The following is a 15,477-nucleotide window of genomic DNA, read 5'->3' as shown; positions in this document are numbered from 1 at the left end:
CGCATCGATCCGTCCTTTTTCTTGACGAACAATACTGGAGCACCCCAGGGAGAGGTACTCGGTCGAATAAAGCCTTTGTCAAGTAATTCCTGCAGTTGGATCATCATTTCTTTCATCTCGGCTGGCGCAAGACGATAAGGAGTCTTTGCAATCGGAGCAGCACCGGGCACAAGGACAATTCGAAATTCTACTTGTCTATCCGGAGGAAGTCCAAGTAGATCATCAGGGAGAACATCGGGATATTCGTTAACAATGGGAATATCATTTACAGTTTTATTCTCCTTTCTTGAGATGTCAACTGTATAGGCCAGATAGATAGGACAACCTTTCGATATGAATTTACGAGCTTTGAGGAAAGAGATTATTTTTAAGATCCTTTGTTCACCGTAGACATAAATAGGATCTTCCCCTTTAATAGGAATGCGTACCATCTTTTCGTAACACAAGAGTTCTACATGGTTCTTTGACAACCAATCCATGCCGAGAATAATATCTAAATTAGGCAAGGAGATAGGGATTAGGTTAGCAAGAAAATTATAGCCTTCAATTTCTACTTGAAACGGTTGCGCGAGTGCATAAAAAACAGTTTGAAAAGAATGCACAAATTCATAAGATACGAAAGAATCCGAGGCACCATAATCAAATAAGATGTGAGCAGGTCTAGAGTTGACAAGAAATGTACCCGTCACGACATGCGGGTTCTCACATGCTTCCTCTGCGGTACTCTGGAATGCACGACCCTTAACTTTTGGCACCTCCTCCTTTTTAGCTGGAGTACTCTTCGGTTATTGGACAGGGATTTGACTTCTCGCTGATTGTTGAAAAGAAGCTTGACTTCCCGTCACTTGGCTGGTAAGAGTAGGGCAAAAACGCTTCTTGTGGCCAGTAATACCACATGCATAACAAGTCACATCCTTCCTTTGGCAAGGTAGCTTGATATGACCTGTTTCTCCACACCCATAACAGACAATGGATTCCTTGTCTATTTTGCATTGACCCGGATGATTCATTCCACAAACGCGACATTAAGACGATTGAATAGAAAAAGATTGTAACCTACCACGGCCACAAAAAACACTCTGAGATTGTGCTTGCTTGCTTGGATCAGTTCGAATAAATTGAGCTGGTGGAATAGTGGAAGCAGGAGTAGTTCTTTCAGTACGTGGATGCTTTGGAATAGTAAGAGTGGCACCACATATTTCTAAGTCATGCTCACGCCTTCGAGCATACTCAATGGCTTTATCGAATGACATAACATCCTGGTTGACAACGAAATCATGGATTTCGTGTCGTAGTCCCACCATGAATAGCTGAATTTTCTCGTCTTCAGTTGGAATATACTTCGTAGCAAACCTTGCTCTTTGATTAAATTGAGTTTCATACTCATTCATAGTCATTCCTCCTTGTTTAATATCGAGGAATTCCTTCTCCAATCTTCTCCTCATATCTAGAGGACACTACTTCTCAAGCACACGAGTCTTGAACAACTCCCGGGATAAGTTCTCCTGGTCACATCCATCGAGAGCTTCATATGTTGCTTCCCACCAGACTAAAGCTTCTCCAATGAGCATTGCAGAAGCATTGATAGCCTTGTCTTCATCATCCACATGAGAAACACGAAATACTTTCTCGGTGTTCTGAATCCAAGTTAGAACAATTATAGGATTAAAGACACCAGAAAACTCTGTAGCACCACTACTCTTGAAATCTTTGAACGAGGGACGCTTCACCTTTCCGCTTGAGGATTCTCCAGTGACTTTCTATTTTCCTTTATCATCATTCTTTTTGTGTTCTTCGAGAGTTTGTCGAATAACACCGGTAAGTTTACCTAAAAGTCGCTCCACACGAGGAGATACTGGAGTATTCACTTCCTCGGGTTGAGGATCTCCACCAACATCAGGGGTATGGCTACTCACTTGTTCAGCCATCGATCTGAAATACGGAGTAAAATAGCATTTTAGAATATTAAGATTTACTATTACCTAATACTTTTACTTATATATTTCCTATGGTTTGTATCCCTATACTTACAGTGATTAAGTTTATATATTGAACTTCCTACAGTTTAAGTCTAAATACCAATCCGTGGAACTTAGTTCGCTTAAACTACTACTTTGATACCATGGTTGAAAGACCCCAACTTTCGTATTTTTGAAAGACCCAAACTTTCGTACTTCACAATATCATTACTCCAAAACATGCTATTTGCATATTCATAAAAGAAATATTTTACATTGATAAAAAGGGAATTACAAACTATTGGATACAAACCTTCTATTACAAAGTGTTATATATATTACATAACTACCCAGGATATTGTAATTTATACAAACATAAATCGTAGTAAAAAAAGTACTATTACAAACTATTCTACATCTTTCAATAGTATGTAAACATACTAGTTACTTATCACCTGCAATTGTTAAATATTGATAGGGTAAGCGGTGATGCTTAGTGAGTTCAAAAATAGATACAATATAATGTTATGCCATATATATACTTCAATGTGGCAAAAGCAAAGAGGAACAACAAGATGTATGTGAGATCATGTGACAAGCATTCATATCAATCAAAGACTTTATTCAAAGATATACTTTTCAATTCTTGATATACATCAATAAAGCTTTGGCCCAAATGGCATAGAAGGCATGCAATTTCTGATTAACATCTTGTTAGATTTCAGGCTTATAGTCTTGTCTAACCATTTGCCAATGCCATACAATAGAATTCATTCTCTTACGAAGACATGCTCTATATGGCTAGAGGCTACGTACCAGTACCAATGTGAATCTAAGTCCTTTCACTGATCACATGGTCAAAGGTATTTACAATTGCTATAAACATAACGAATAACACGAGAAAATAACTCAGAATAATAACATTGAAAAGCACATAGCACATATAACATATAACATACAATTGTTCCAATATATTGAACTGACCTTAAGTTAACCGAGGGTTAAAATAGTAATTTGGATAACACTTCGGCTTTAAATATGACTTTCTATGTTGAAAACCGTAAGCTTAATTGAAAATCGGGCTCTGCGAAGGTAGGGCTTCAAAACCGAAAATATAAAATTTTCTGGCTTCTCGGGGGTCTCGGGGCGTGTTTCGGGTGCTAAAATTGATACCAGCGCTTCTGGAAAAGTCAAAATAGTGAAAATATGGAAAGAGGGGTTAAAATTGTCAAATTTGGGGTTAAAATTGTCAAGTTTGGAATTCTAGTCGGAAGGTCTCGCAGCCCCCTTTATATAGGGTCGAGGTTCGGAGTCGGTTTGGGAGGGAAGCAAGCAGTGAAGCAGCTCGGTGGCGTCAGCAGCAAGGGGCAGTTGGCGCAAGAAGTGAAGGCCACGAGGCCTATTGTGAGGCTTGGACGAAAGGGTGACGAAGCAGGCGTGAAGACTCGGACGTGAGGAGGCGTGGAGGAGCGAGCTTCGGTCACCAAGGTGAGGCGCGTCGGAATTCCATTGGACCGCACTTCGGTTGAATCATTAAGTGACACGCACCGACTCCAGATTGGGCCACGTCTTGGATGATGTTGCTGCTTCGTGCGAGTGACGTGTCCGAACACTGTTCATGCGAATATTCTCGGTTTTGGGGCCCCAAACTTCTAAAATCCATAACATTCGCATACGAGCTCCGTTTTTGACGTTCTTTATATGGGCGCGTAGCTAAAATTACGCTCTACAACTTTCGTTTAGACTTTGTCGGCTAATTTTGATTTTGATTTTTAATATTATTATTTTTAATAGATCGGGACAGGAAAATTCGTTAAAAATTCATAACTTCTTCATTCGATATCCGTTTTCGTCGGAGTTTTTACCGTTGTACTACAAATGAAGAGACCTTCGATTCTCGTTTAGGATGTATCGATCAAATATTGCTCGATCTAAAATTCGAGTTTTTAGCTGTCTACTACTAAGTTGAAACTTCGAAAAATCATAACTTCCTCATACAAAGTCAGATTTTGGCGTTCTTTTTATCGAATTTCTCGGTTTAACGAATACTACTACTTTCATTTAGATTACTAAGGCTAAAAAGTAGTTTATCAAAAACTCACTTTTTACGTCATTCAGCGTCGTACCGGTTTTGTTGCAGATCTTCAGTTGCTCATAACTTCTACGTAATAACTTCGATTATGACAAGGTTTTCATGTACAAGTTTCTAACGAGATTCTCTACAACATCAAATAATAAAATTTTACTTATTTAAAATTTTATATTTTCGTTAAATTTCACTATTTGGTTTTTAATTGGAATTTCATAAGACTTCCAATATTTTCTGAGTGATTCTAAACATAGTTTTACTTCATTTCTAGTACAAACCATCTGTTAGAACTCAACACTCAATTTTACATGATATTTCACAATTTTATTCATTACAAAACACAATTTCAGAACGTGTATGTTACATTAGCTGTGTTTAGATCTATATGTTTCGAGTCTAGATCAATTTTTTTTCTGTTTCCACTGACATTTATCTGATCTAATGAGCCTCAAATCCTATCAAAGCATCCCTTAGGTCCTTCATCTCGAACTCACTGGCCAACTACTTAGTTAGCTTGTTGATTTCCTGCATGTCAGATCTAACAATCAACATGTCATCAATGTATAACAATAGGATAATGTAATAGGATTTCAATTTCTTCAAATAATAGTGTTGATCCATTTCACAACTGGTTTACCCATTCCTCTGCATGAAGCTATCAAACTTCAAGTAACACTTCCTTATAGATTTCTTCTAACCATACAAAATTTTCATTAATTTACACATCTAATTTTCCTTGCTAATTGTGGGAAAACCTCCTGGTTGTGCCATGTAGATGTCTTCTTCAAGGTCACCATGGAGAAAAGATGTTTTTACAGATAGTTGCTCTAGATGGAGATCTTTAGAGGCCACAATACTCAAAACCATTCTAATTGCAATCATCTTCATAACTATAGAAAAAAAATATCATTATAATCAACCCCTCTCTTTTGTTGGAACCCCTTGTTTTTGTAGTGATTTCTTCCCTGATTGGAGTTTAACCAAGGAGCACGTTTAATTTTTCTCACGTGAACTCAATTTACATAGACTTCCTCCACTATATGGACTCTTTCATCCTTAAGGCTTTTGGATCAGACCTGGGATCACTATTCTCTATTAGATTCAAGAAATTTGAATACTTGACTGGAGGCCTTTGTACTCTAATGGATCTACGAACAGTATAAGTTTCAGTCTCTACAATTTCATCTTCCGAGCTACTATTACACATGCTCTCACTATCTCTAGTTTCATTTGAACTCCTACTACTTCTTGAACTTTCACATATCTCTGGAGTACTGACATGTTTTATAATGTTGTCATCTGAAGTTTCTTCTAACTCAACTTGTACTTTCTTTTCTAGTTGTTTTTGTTACTGTTGGAGATCTTGGCAAGTTCATCCTTGTATCGATCATTCTTATTAAACAATACATATTAACTTCTGATAACTCTTTTTATGCTTGTTATCCCAGAAGCGGTATCCCATGTCATTCAACCCATAACATATAAAGGTGCACATACTTGCCTTGTCCTCTAGCTTGCCTCTCTCAGAGTCTTTAACTTTACATACGAGACACAACCAAAGACCTTCAGATGTTTAAATGAAATCTCACGACCTTGCCATTCTTCCTCTAGAATCTTGAACGGTATAGGGATTGAGGGTCCTCTATTGATTATGTATGCAATTGTGTTGATCTCATCTGCCCAAAGCATCTTGGAGAAACCTATATACGGTCTCAAGCTCTTCTCCATTTTTCATTTAATGTTTTGTTCATCCTCTTAATTACTCCATTATGCTAAGGTGTTTATGGAATGGTCTTTTGCATCCTCATTCCATGGTTAGCACATAACTTCGTGAATTCTTTGCTATTGTATTTACCCCCATTATCATATCTGAAACACTTGATTTTCAAGTTAGTTTCATTCTCCACAATTTCTTTCCATTTATTAAAAGCATTGGAAACTTCAAAGTTCTGCTTCAAGAAATAAACCCAAACAATCCTTGTGCAGTCATCGACGAATGTAACATAATATCGGGATCCTCCCACTAAAGCCACTGAAGTGGGACCTTAAACACATGGATGAACAAGCTCTTATTTCCATGTCTTGGGCAGATGCCCCATCATTACGAATGTGACTTTCTTCTATTTGCTAAGAACACATGGCTCACTGAAATCCACTACCATGTTCTTCAGATCTAGATGTATTTTGTTGGATGCAAGCATCTTCATTCCATTCTCACTCATATGCCCAAGTCTTTGGTGCCATAGAGTGGACGCACCAACTTCTTCAATAACACGTGCCTCTGGCAAACACCAAGTTTCCCTTCATTTCTTTCCACTGACAATCACCAAATTTAACATGGTGACCTTCATCATTAAGTTTCCCCAATAACATTAACATTCTTTTCAAGTATGGAATGAACTTAACATTCTTCAAAGTCCACTTTATACCCAAAGTAGTCTTGAGGACCACATCCCCAACACCTATAATATCTAGGTGCTTGTTGTCTGCTAGTATGACATTCCCTTCGAACTGCTTGAAATTATGCATTACATCTGTTAATGACTAGCATAGAATGATGCACCAGAATCCATGATCCAGGATTAAATTGACTTTTCAATTGAACAAAGAAGAGCAACTCCTTCAGAATCTGATGCAATGTTTATCTCATTTTTGCCTTTGTTTGAAAGAGGCTTTGGACATTTATTCTTGAAATGACCATTTTATTTGTAGTTCGAACAAGTGATGTCCTTCCTGTTCTTCGATACACCTCTCTTCCTTGACTGTGATCTTCCTCTACCCCGACTCCCTATGTTGGACTTCCTTCCTCTTTCCTTAATACCAAGAACACTGTTAGATGATTCTCCAGTTTTTTGTGCGTGTACATCCTTACCAAGGATTAAATCGCGTATGGCTTCGAATGTCAGCTTAACACCTCTAGCGGAGTTGCAAACAATTGTCACCGTTCCTAACCAAATTTCGTGTAATGCTAATAATAGTAGCAATGCTTGGAATTCATCTTAAAATTTAATATCCATCGATGTCAACCTTGATAGGATTAAATTAAATTCATTAACATGGTCATTCACTAGGCCACCTTCCATCATCTTCAGATTTACCAATTGCAAAATCAAGTAATCCTTATTTGCTGCTGAAGTTTTCTTGTACATGTTAGACAACGCTTTGATCAACCCATAAGTTGTGTTGTCATTGACAATGTTGTAAGCGACACTCTTTGCCAATGATAATATCACAACACCAAGTGCCTGCCGATCTAACAACTCCCAATCCTCCTGCTTCATAAGGAGCAACTTCTCTTCTGAAAAAGGTTCGTGTAAATTCTTCTGGTTGAGGTAGTCTTCAATTTGCATTTTCCAGAAACCGAAATCTTTTCCATTGAACTTGTCAATCTTAACTCTCCCATCTTTAGCCATAGCTTTGATACCAGTTTGTTAGGATGACAACAAAACAAGTTAAGCACTTCAAACAAAAGTTAAACAAACTTCGATGATTCTCGCGAAATAAAACTTATGAGAAACTTAAATCAAAGAAACACAATATTTAACGTGGATTGGTCAAGGTAACATATGTTCACGGGCAAACGAGAGAGAGAGAGAGAGAGAGAGAGAGAGAGAGGATTTTATTAACTTTCTAGAACTATTAAAAACACTTAAAATTGTATCTCACTACGAGCTCTCATAGAAAATTTAGCAATTTTACAATGATGGAGATATGAACATATTTATAGGCAATCATGGGAAACCCTAATTCTTATAGGCCAGACCCATCCATAATGATCCCATAAAGGGGATGCCGTAAATTCCAACCAATCACGGAATTCCATGCAGACGCTTCTAGAACTTTCAACCTCATAAGCATCGACAATGCACATGATGTAGCATCATGAGCAATGATGGCACACCTACCATCATGATGGCGCGTCAACCATATGGAGCATCTACCTTAAGCATCTTCGTTCTTTTGAGAAACATTAAACAATCTTGAGCATCATAGCATAAGTGGCTCATCAAGGAACACATGTTGCACACCTTGATCATGGAGTGGCACATCTACCTACAAGGATGGCACATCCACTTCTAGATAACACATCCATGCTCCAAGGTGGCTCACTCATTCCCTAGATGGCACATCTTAATCATGGAGCATCACAAGATGCTCCATTCCCTTCCTAGGTGTTCCATCCTCCCTTTTAGAGGATTGGTTCCTTCGTTAGTTGATTCGTTTCTTTGTGTGATGATCCATTCCGTTCTTAGATGATTTGTTCCTTTGTCATATGTTTCATGAACTCCAAGTGCTCTATGTTAGTTCTAAGTGTTCCATGTTGGACAAGATTTCGTACCCAACGTCATTTTGGACATGCTATACATTAGGCCATTATAAATTCAATTTAATGACAGCAAACCAAAATTATTAAATATCCTTTGACCCCTTACCCTTTATTCTTAAAGGATTATGTTATTTCGGTCTTTTACTTTATGATTATTCACTCGTTCAATAGGCATATGGTGAACCACTAATTCGAACTTTTACTTTTATATCATGAATATATTCAAAACATGTTTGAACCACTTTCGGGCTTTTACTTTTATATTATGAATATATTCAAAACATGTTTTATCTGTGGAGACTTTCAAGCATAGGATGTAACATGTTAGAATTATTTTGGTTATACTATATTACACTAGTAGTAATTAGCATATCATGTTTTTGTTAATTACATTCTTCCATTAACTCATTAATGACGATGTCTTATGAAGGTTAAATTGAATTTAGTCATTCAACTTGTTTACGTATCATATAGTTACTTAATTGTTTTTAGTTATACAACTTCTTTATGTATTCTTAGTCGTTGTGATGATAACTAAAATGTTAAAGTTTGATTAAGGGGTTGGTTAAAAAGACATCCTAAATTTCCATTTAGATACTGATTTTTAAGGTTTTTTTATTGGTTAAATTTGTATTGTTTTTTGAAAGAATAAATTATAAATATTTTATTATAGGTTGACTTTTAATAAAAATGTTTATAGGGTATCTAAAGAGATATCAATTTAGCAACACCATTAATTATCCCGATGTATTCCTACGATTTATGAATCCAAAGAAAATATTCAATTATTGTTTTTGGAGGGTCATTATTATTTAATTTTAAAAATTATAGCCTTTAGATTCTTAGATCCTTTATATCACATTTCAATCATTTCATGGATTATCCAACTTTTTGTTACAACTTTGCTAAAACTTTTAATTATATTATAAATTTGGTCCCATTTTTGAAATAAATTGATGTAACTTTTTTACGAAGTTTGTTTTAATGTTTTTACAACAATGATAACAGTTTTTTTTTTTTTTTTTTTTTTTTTTTTTTTTTTTTTTTTGTAAATCTCGTTTTTGTACATATTTACTTGTATTTTAAAGTTGTGCTTTTACATTGTTTTATAATAGAACTAGGCGAATGCCCATGCGATATTCAGAAACACCGATACAGTTGAAATCTTTATAAATATATGTTTTCTTAAATATAACAATAACGTTGTTAAATTTGATATATAATAATTCATATATGAAATTGAAATAATATATTGATTATTTTGAAGTTTATTATAATATATATCTATTAAAACTACATAATCTCAATCGTTTGAATGACCACTACCCGCATGTTACTCATAAATTAAAATAAAAATAATATATGGTTTAACGTTATTTGTTATTGTTAATTATTTTTTTAAAATGTATTTGTTTTATATTTTAATTTCTATCATTGTAATTATTTAAAACATCAAAAATTGTTTTTTTTTTTTTTTTTTTTTTTTTTGTTTTAAAGGTAACAATACAATCGTTTATATAAAGTTAGTTTTAACTATTGTTATTGTAAGTTATTTTAAACTACTTATTTGAAAATCTAAATGATTATAATAGTATTTTTAGAAAAATATTTTAGTTAAATTGAGATTACAATTTAATTTTTGCATTTAGCATTACAATTTATCACTTTTAACTATTCACAAAATAATATTTGGATTTTTTAAGTGAAACTGAAATTTATATATTAAGTTGACAATGTAATGTTATATTTAAATTAACAATATAAATATTTTATCAAAACTGTTCAAACGACATAGCTTTAAACTGATATTGGCTTACGTATAACAACATATTAAATCTAATAAATTAAGTATAATATGTTCAAAAATTAAAGATATAACTTTATAAGTAGAAGTAAAAATATTATTTTAATATTAAAATTTATTTTATTTATGATTACGCTTTAGGGATGGTATTTATTTAACTTTATTAACCAACTTATAATCATTATTAGAAAGACACTACAATTTATCAATTTTAACTTTTATAAAATATTATTTGCGTTGTTTAAGTTGAACTAAAATTTATATTTAAGTTGAACATGTAATGTTATATTTAAATTAACAATTTAAGTATTTTATACAAACTGTTCAAAAGTTATAGTATTAAAATGATAATTGTTTACATAGAACAATATTTTAAAACTAATAAATAAAGTATAATATGTTAAAAGTTAAAGAAATAACTTTTTAAATAAAAGTAAAGTTATTATTTTAATATTGAAATTTAGTTTATATATGATTATACTTTTGGTTTGATATTTATTTAACATTATTAACCAACTTATAATCATTATTAGAAAGAAAATGAAAAGTCATGTTGGTTTCAAATAAATGTGGTGTCTTGGGAGTTTTTAAAGTTGTGCTTTTACATTGTTTTATAATAGAATTTAGTTTTGGGTTAACCTTATAAAAACCCTTATATTTTATGTTTTTTATAGATTAAACCTCAACATTAATTAATTTTTGCCTGAAAAAAGACATTGTATTTTTTTTTTCCAAAACCCCCTAAACTTTGTTTTTTTTTTTTCCTGAAAAACACCCTCAACATTCTAACTGTTTCCAAATAAACCTTCAATTTTTTTTAGTTTTTCTCGAAAAAAACTGACATTTAAAAAAATGGAAAAAAACGGCAGGTCGAAAAAATGAAAAAAATACAAGATTTTTTTTAAGGAAAATAAATAAATTTGAAGTTTAATCCAGAAAAAAAAAACACAAAATATGAAGTATTTTACGAGATTAACCCTTTCATTTGTATATTTATATGTTCTTTACAACTTTATTTTGAATAATTTTTAAACCTTTTTTTTTCTTTTGCTTCGTTACAACTTCGTTTTTATACTTTATTATTTCGTTTTATTTCTTAAAGTTGTAAAGGAAATGAAAAACAAAGTTGTAGTTTTTTACTTTTGAAAAAAAGTTAGAGACTAAATTCGTAATAATATTTAAAAGTTTGGACAAATTTGTGAAAAATATTGGGTAACCTAAATAACATGTTATAATATTGTATATAGTAAATTATAGGAATGGTGATGAAAGACCCCTTTCATATTTAACATTATTACTCTAAACATGCTACATACATATTCATAAATATATTTTACATATATGGTCATATTTTACAAAGTTTTCTATATTACATAACTTCCTAGGAATTTATACACTAAATACAAAAAGCTATAATATTATCTATTCTACATCTTCTAACAATACATAACTATACTGGATGCTTATCACCTGCAATAATTAAACACTGAGAGGGATAAACAGTGATGCTTAAGAGTTCAATAACAGTTACAATATAATGTTATGCCATATACATATCAATATGACAAAAGCAAAAGGGGACAAAGAACAACAAAGGAAGATGAGTATCATATGACATGCTTTCTATATCAACGAATAATCTAATTCAAAGATTTAAAATCAATGAAATACAACAATTTCAACATGATATACATCAATAAGACTTTAACCCATGTGGCATAGAAAATAAACGATTTCTGAGTTAAAATTTTGCTAGAAATTTATAGGCTTTCAGCCCTACCTAGCCTTCTACCAATGCCAAAGTGAATGCTTAATCATTCACTTCATGGTCAAAGGCTACATACCAGTACCCAAGTGATGCTTAGTCATTCACTTCGTGGTCAAAGGTATAGCTCATTATCATAATAACACGGGAAATCACATTGCACATATAACACATAACATACAATTGTCCCTATATTGAACTCACAATGAAATAACCAAATGATAAAATAGTAATTTGGGGAGCACTTCGTCTCTAAAAATGACTTTCTTTGACAAACCAGAGATTTTTGGGTAGCACTTCGTCCCTAAAAATAGTAATTTTATCCATTCCTCTCAGGGGCTCACCTGCCACATTTTCGGGTTTTAAGGCCTCGAGTTGAGCCTCTTTGATCTGTGTTGACAAATGTGAATGGATCGTCATGGTCAACGACTTTACTCGATGTCCCGAGTATTCTTTTCTACTAAGGGTGTCAGCTACTACATTGGATTTACCGGGGTGATGATGAATCTCGCATTCGTAATCGTTTAGTAGCTCCACCCAACGTCGTTATCTCATGTTCAGCTCCTTTTGGTCAATGATACGCTGAAGAGTTTTATGGTTTGTGAATACTGTGCATTTCGTGCCACATAGGTAATGTCTCCATATTTTTAGAGCAAAAACCAGTGCTCCTAGCTCAAGGTCATGTGTTGTATAGTTGACCTAATGCGTCTTGAGCTGTCTCGAGGCGTAGGATATTACCTTTCCTCGTTGCATCAAAACACATCCAAGACCATGATTAGAAGCATCACAGTACACTACAAAGTCCTCTATCCCTTCAGGTAGAGACAGGATCGGGGCACTGCACAAAGCTCATTTCAGTGTTTGGAATGTTGTTTCTTGCTTCTCTCCACAATTAAAAGTTACACCCTTTTATGTTAGGGTGGTAAGCGGTTTAGCGATTCAGGAGTTTGCAATAGTTGACCAAGGAAATCTACCTTTCCGATCGAAAATTCACATTTTGAGAACTTCGCATAGAATTTATCTGTTCTGAGAGTTTGCAATACTTGACAAAGATGTTGGCCATGCTCCTCTTCACTTCTTGAGTAGATAAGGATGTCGTCAATGAAGACTTTGACGAATTTGTCCAGGAATGGACGACACACTTTGTTCATTAAGTCCATGAACACGGCAGGTGCATTCGTCAATTCGAAAGTCATACTACGAACTTGTAATGACCATAACGAGTTCTGAACGCGGTTTTGGGAATATCCTACTCCAAAATCCGTAGTTGATGATACCCGAATCTCAAGTCTAATTTCGAGAAGTAGCTCACACCTTGAAGTTGGTCGAATAGATCGTCAATATGAGGCAAAGGATAATGATTCTTGATGGTAAGTTTATTCAGATCGCTGTATTCTATGCACATACATAATGATCCATCCTTCTTCACGAATAAAATCGGTGCTCCACAGGGTGAGAAGTTTCGTGTTATGAAACCCTTGCTAAGGATTTTGTTCAGTTGGCTGGATAATTCCTGCATTTCAGGAGGTGCAAGACGATAGGGGAATTTGACTACAGGGGTAGCCCTAGGAATCAAGTTGATTTTGAATTCGACTTGTCGTTCGGGAGGCACTCCTGGAAGATCATCAGGAAAAATGTTGGGAAAGTTGCAGACCTTAGGAATGCTCACGATGTCTTTCACTTCATGATTTTTGTCTACCACATGAGCTAAGAAAGCATAGTATTCCTTGCAAAGGTACGTCTGTGCCTTGATGCAAGAAATGATCTGAAGGTTCGTTCTGGGTTTGTCACCATAGATGATAAGAGTTTTTTTAGTTGGCAAGTTTAGGAAAATGGATCTTTCATAGCATAGGATGTCAGCATGGTTAGGGCACAACCAATCCATACCTATTATGATGTCGAAACTTTTGATAGAGACCGGCATAAGGTTTTGTTGGGAAGGAAAAGTTATTGAAGGTAAAATACATTTTAGGTATACATCGTTAGTGTATTTAGATTTCCCATTAGCCATTTCTACCGTGAAGGTTTTATTTAGTGGTTGGGAGTTTTGATTTAGCAGGTGTTTGAAAATATGGCTCACAAAACTCCTCTCAACACCACAATCAAATAGAATGCATGCATAAGTATTGTTGAGAAGAAACGTACCCGTCACCATCATAGGGTATGCCACCGCTTCTTCGTGACCCATTTCGGACAATCTCTTTTGAAATGCCCCACATCACCACATCCATAACCTACTTGACCTACTCCAGTGACAGATACTTGGTTAATCGGTTGGGGTGGTGATTTACAGAATCAGGTTGTATGCCCTTTCCTATTGCAGTTATGACACTGCATTTCCTGACAATTTCCGTTGTGGTGAAAATTGCTCTTGTTACATTTTGGGAGATTACCAGCATAGGGCTTAGCTGGTACAGGGTTAGCAGGAACAGCATCAAGTATAGTAGTAGCATGGACCACCAGTAATTTTTGCTTCTTTGAGGTTTCCTGAGAAGATTTCCCTTTCTCTTATTCCAGACTTTGTTGTTGTTGTTGTTGTTGTTGTTGCTGTTGTTGTTGCTGTTGTTGTTGTTGCTGCTGTTGCTATTGCTGTTGCTATTGTTGCTGCTGTTGTTGTTGTTGTTGTTGTTGTTGTTGTTGTTGTTGTTGCTGCTGCTGCTGTTGCTGTTGCTGTTGTTGCTGTTGTTGTTGTTGTTGTTGTTGTTGTTGGTGTTGGTGTTGGTGTTGCTGTTGTTGCTATTATTGCTGTTATTGCTGTTGTTGCTGTTGTTGTTGTTGTTGGTATTGCTGTTGCTGTTGTTGTTGTTGGTATTGCTGTTGCTGTTGTTGCTATTGTTGTTGTTGTTGTTGTTGTTGTTGCTGCTGCTGTTGTTGTTGTTGTTGCTGTTGCTGGTGTTGTTGTTGTTGTTGTTGTTGTTGTTGTTGCTGTTGTTGTTGTTGCTGCTGTTGTTGTTGTTGCTGTTGCTATTGCTATTGCTGTTGTTGTTGCTGTTGTTGTTGCTGTTGTTGTTGCTGTTGCTGTTGCTGTTGCTGTTGCTGTTGTTGTTGTTGTTGTTGTTGTTGTTGTTGTTGTTGTTGTTGTTGTTGTTGTTTCCCCTGGGTTATTCTAGGGTAGCAACCACAAAGTTTTGATGGACTCCATGGTCAATAAGGGATTGTGCTAACTCTTTCACACTACCAGAGGTAACAGGCTTGGAAGCAATGACACTTCCTTGAATCTGGGGCGACAACCCCCAGATATACCTCTCAATCTTTTTGCTCTCAAGAGCAACCATTTCTAGACATAGAATTGCTAAGTCGTAGAATCGATTTGTGTAGGTTGTTATGTCTAAACCAACCATCGTAAGACCCCACAACTCTTGCTCGAGCTTTGGAATTTCACCCCGCGGATAGTACTCCCGCATCAGCATGGTTTTCAAGTTCTGCTCAACTTATAAAGTTAGCCACTACCAAGATCAGTGAATTAAACTGGTTGTTCCACCATGTTAGGGTTCTATCAGCACAGGTACAATCAGCGAATCTAACCTTGCTACC

Source organism: Lactuca saligna, chromosome 3 (assembly GCF_052625555.1).
Source record: "Lactuca saligna cultivar CGN05327 chromosome 3, ASM5262555v1, whole genome shotgun sequence".
NCBI lineage: Eukaryota > Viridiplantae > Streptophyta > Magnoliopsida > Asterales > Asteraceae > Lactuca > Lactuca saligna.
This window is presented reverse-complemented; position numbering follows the sequence as displayed.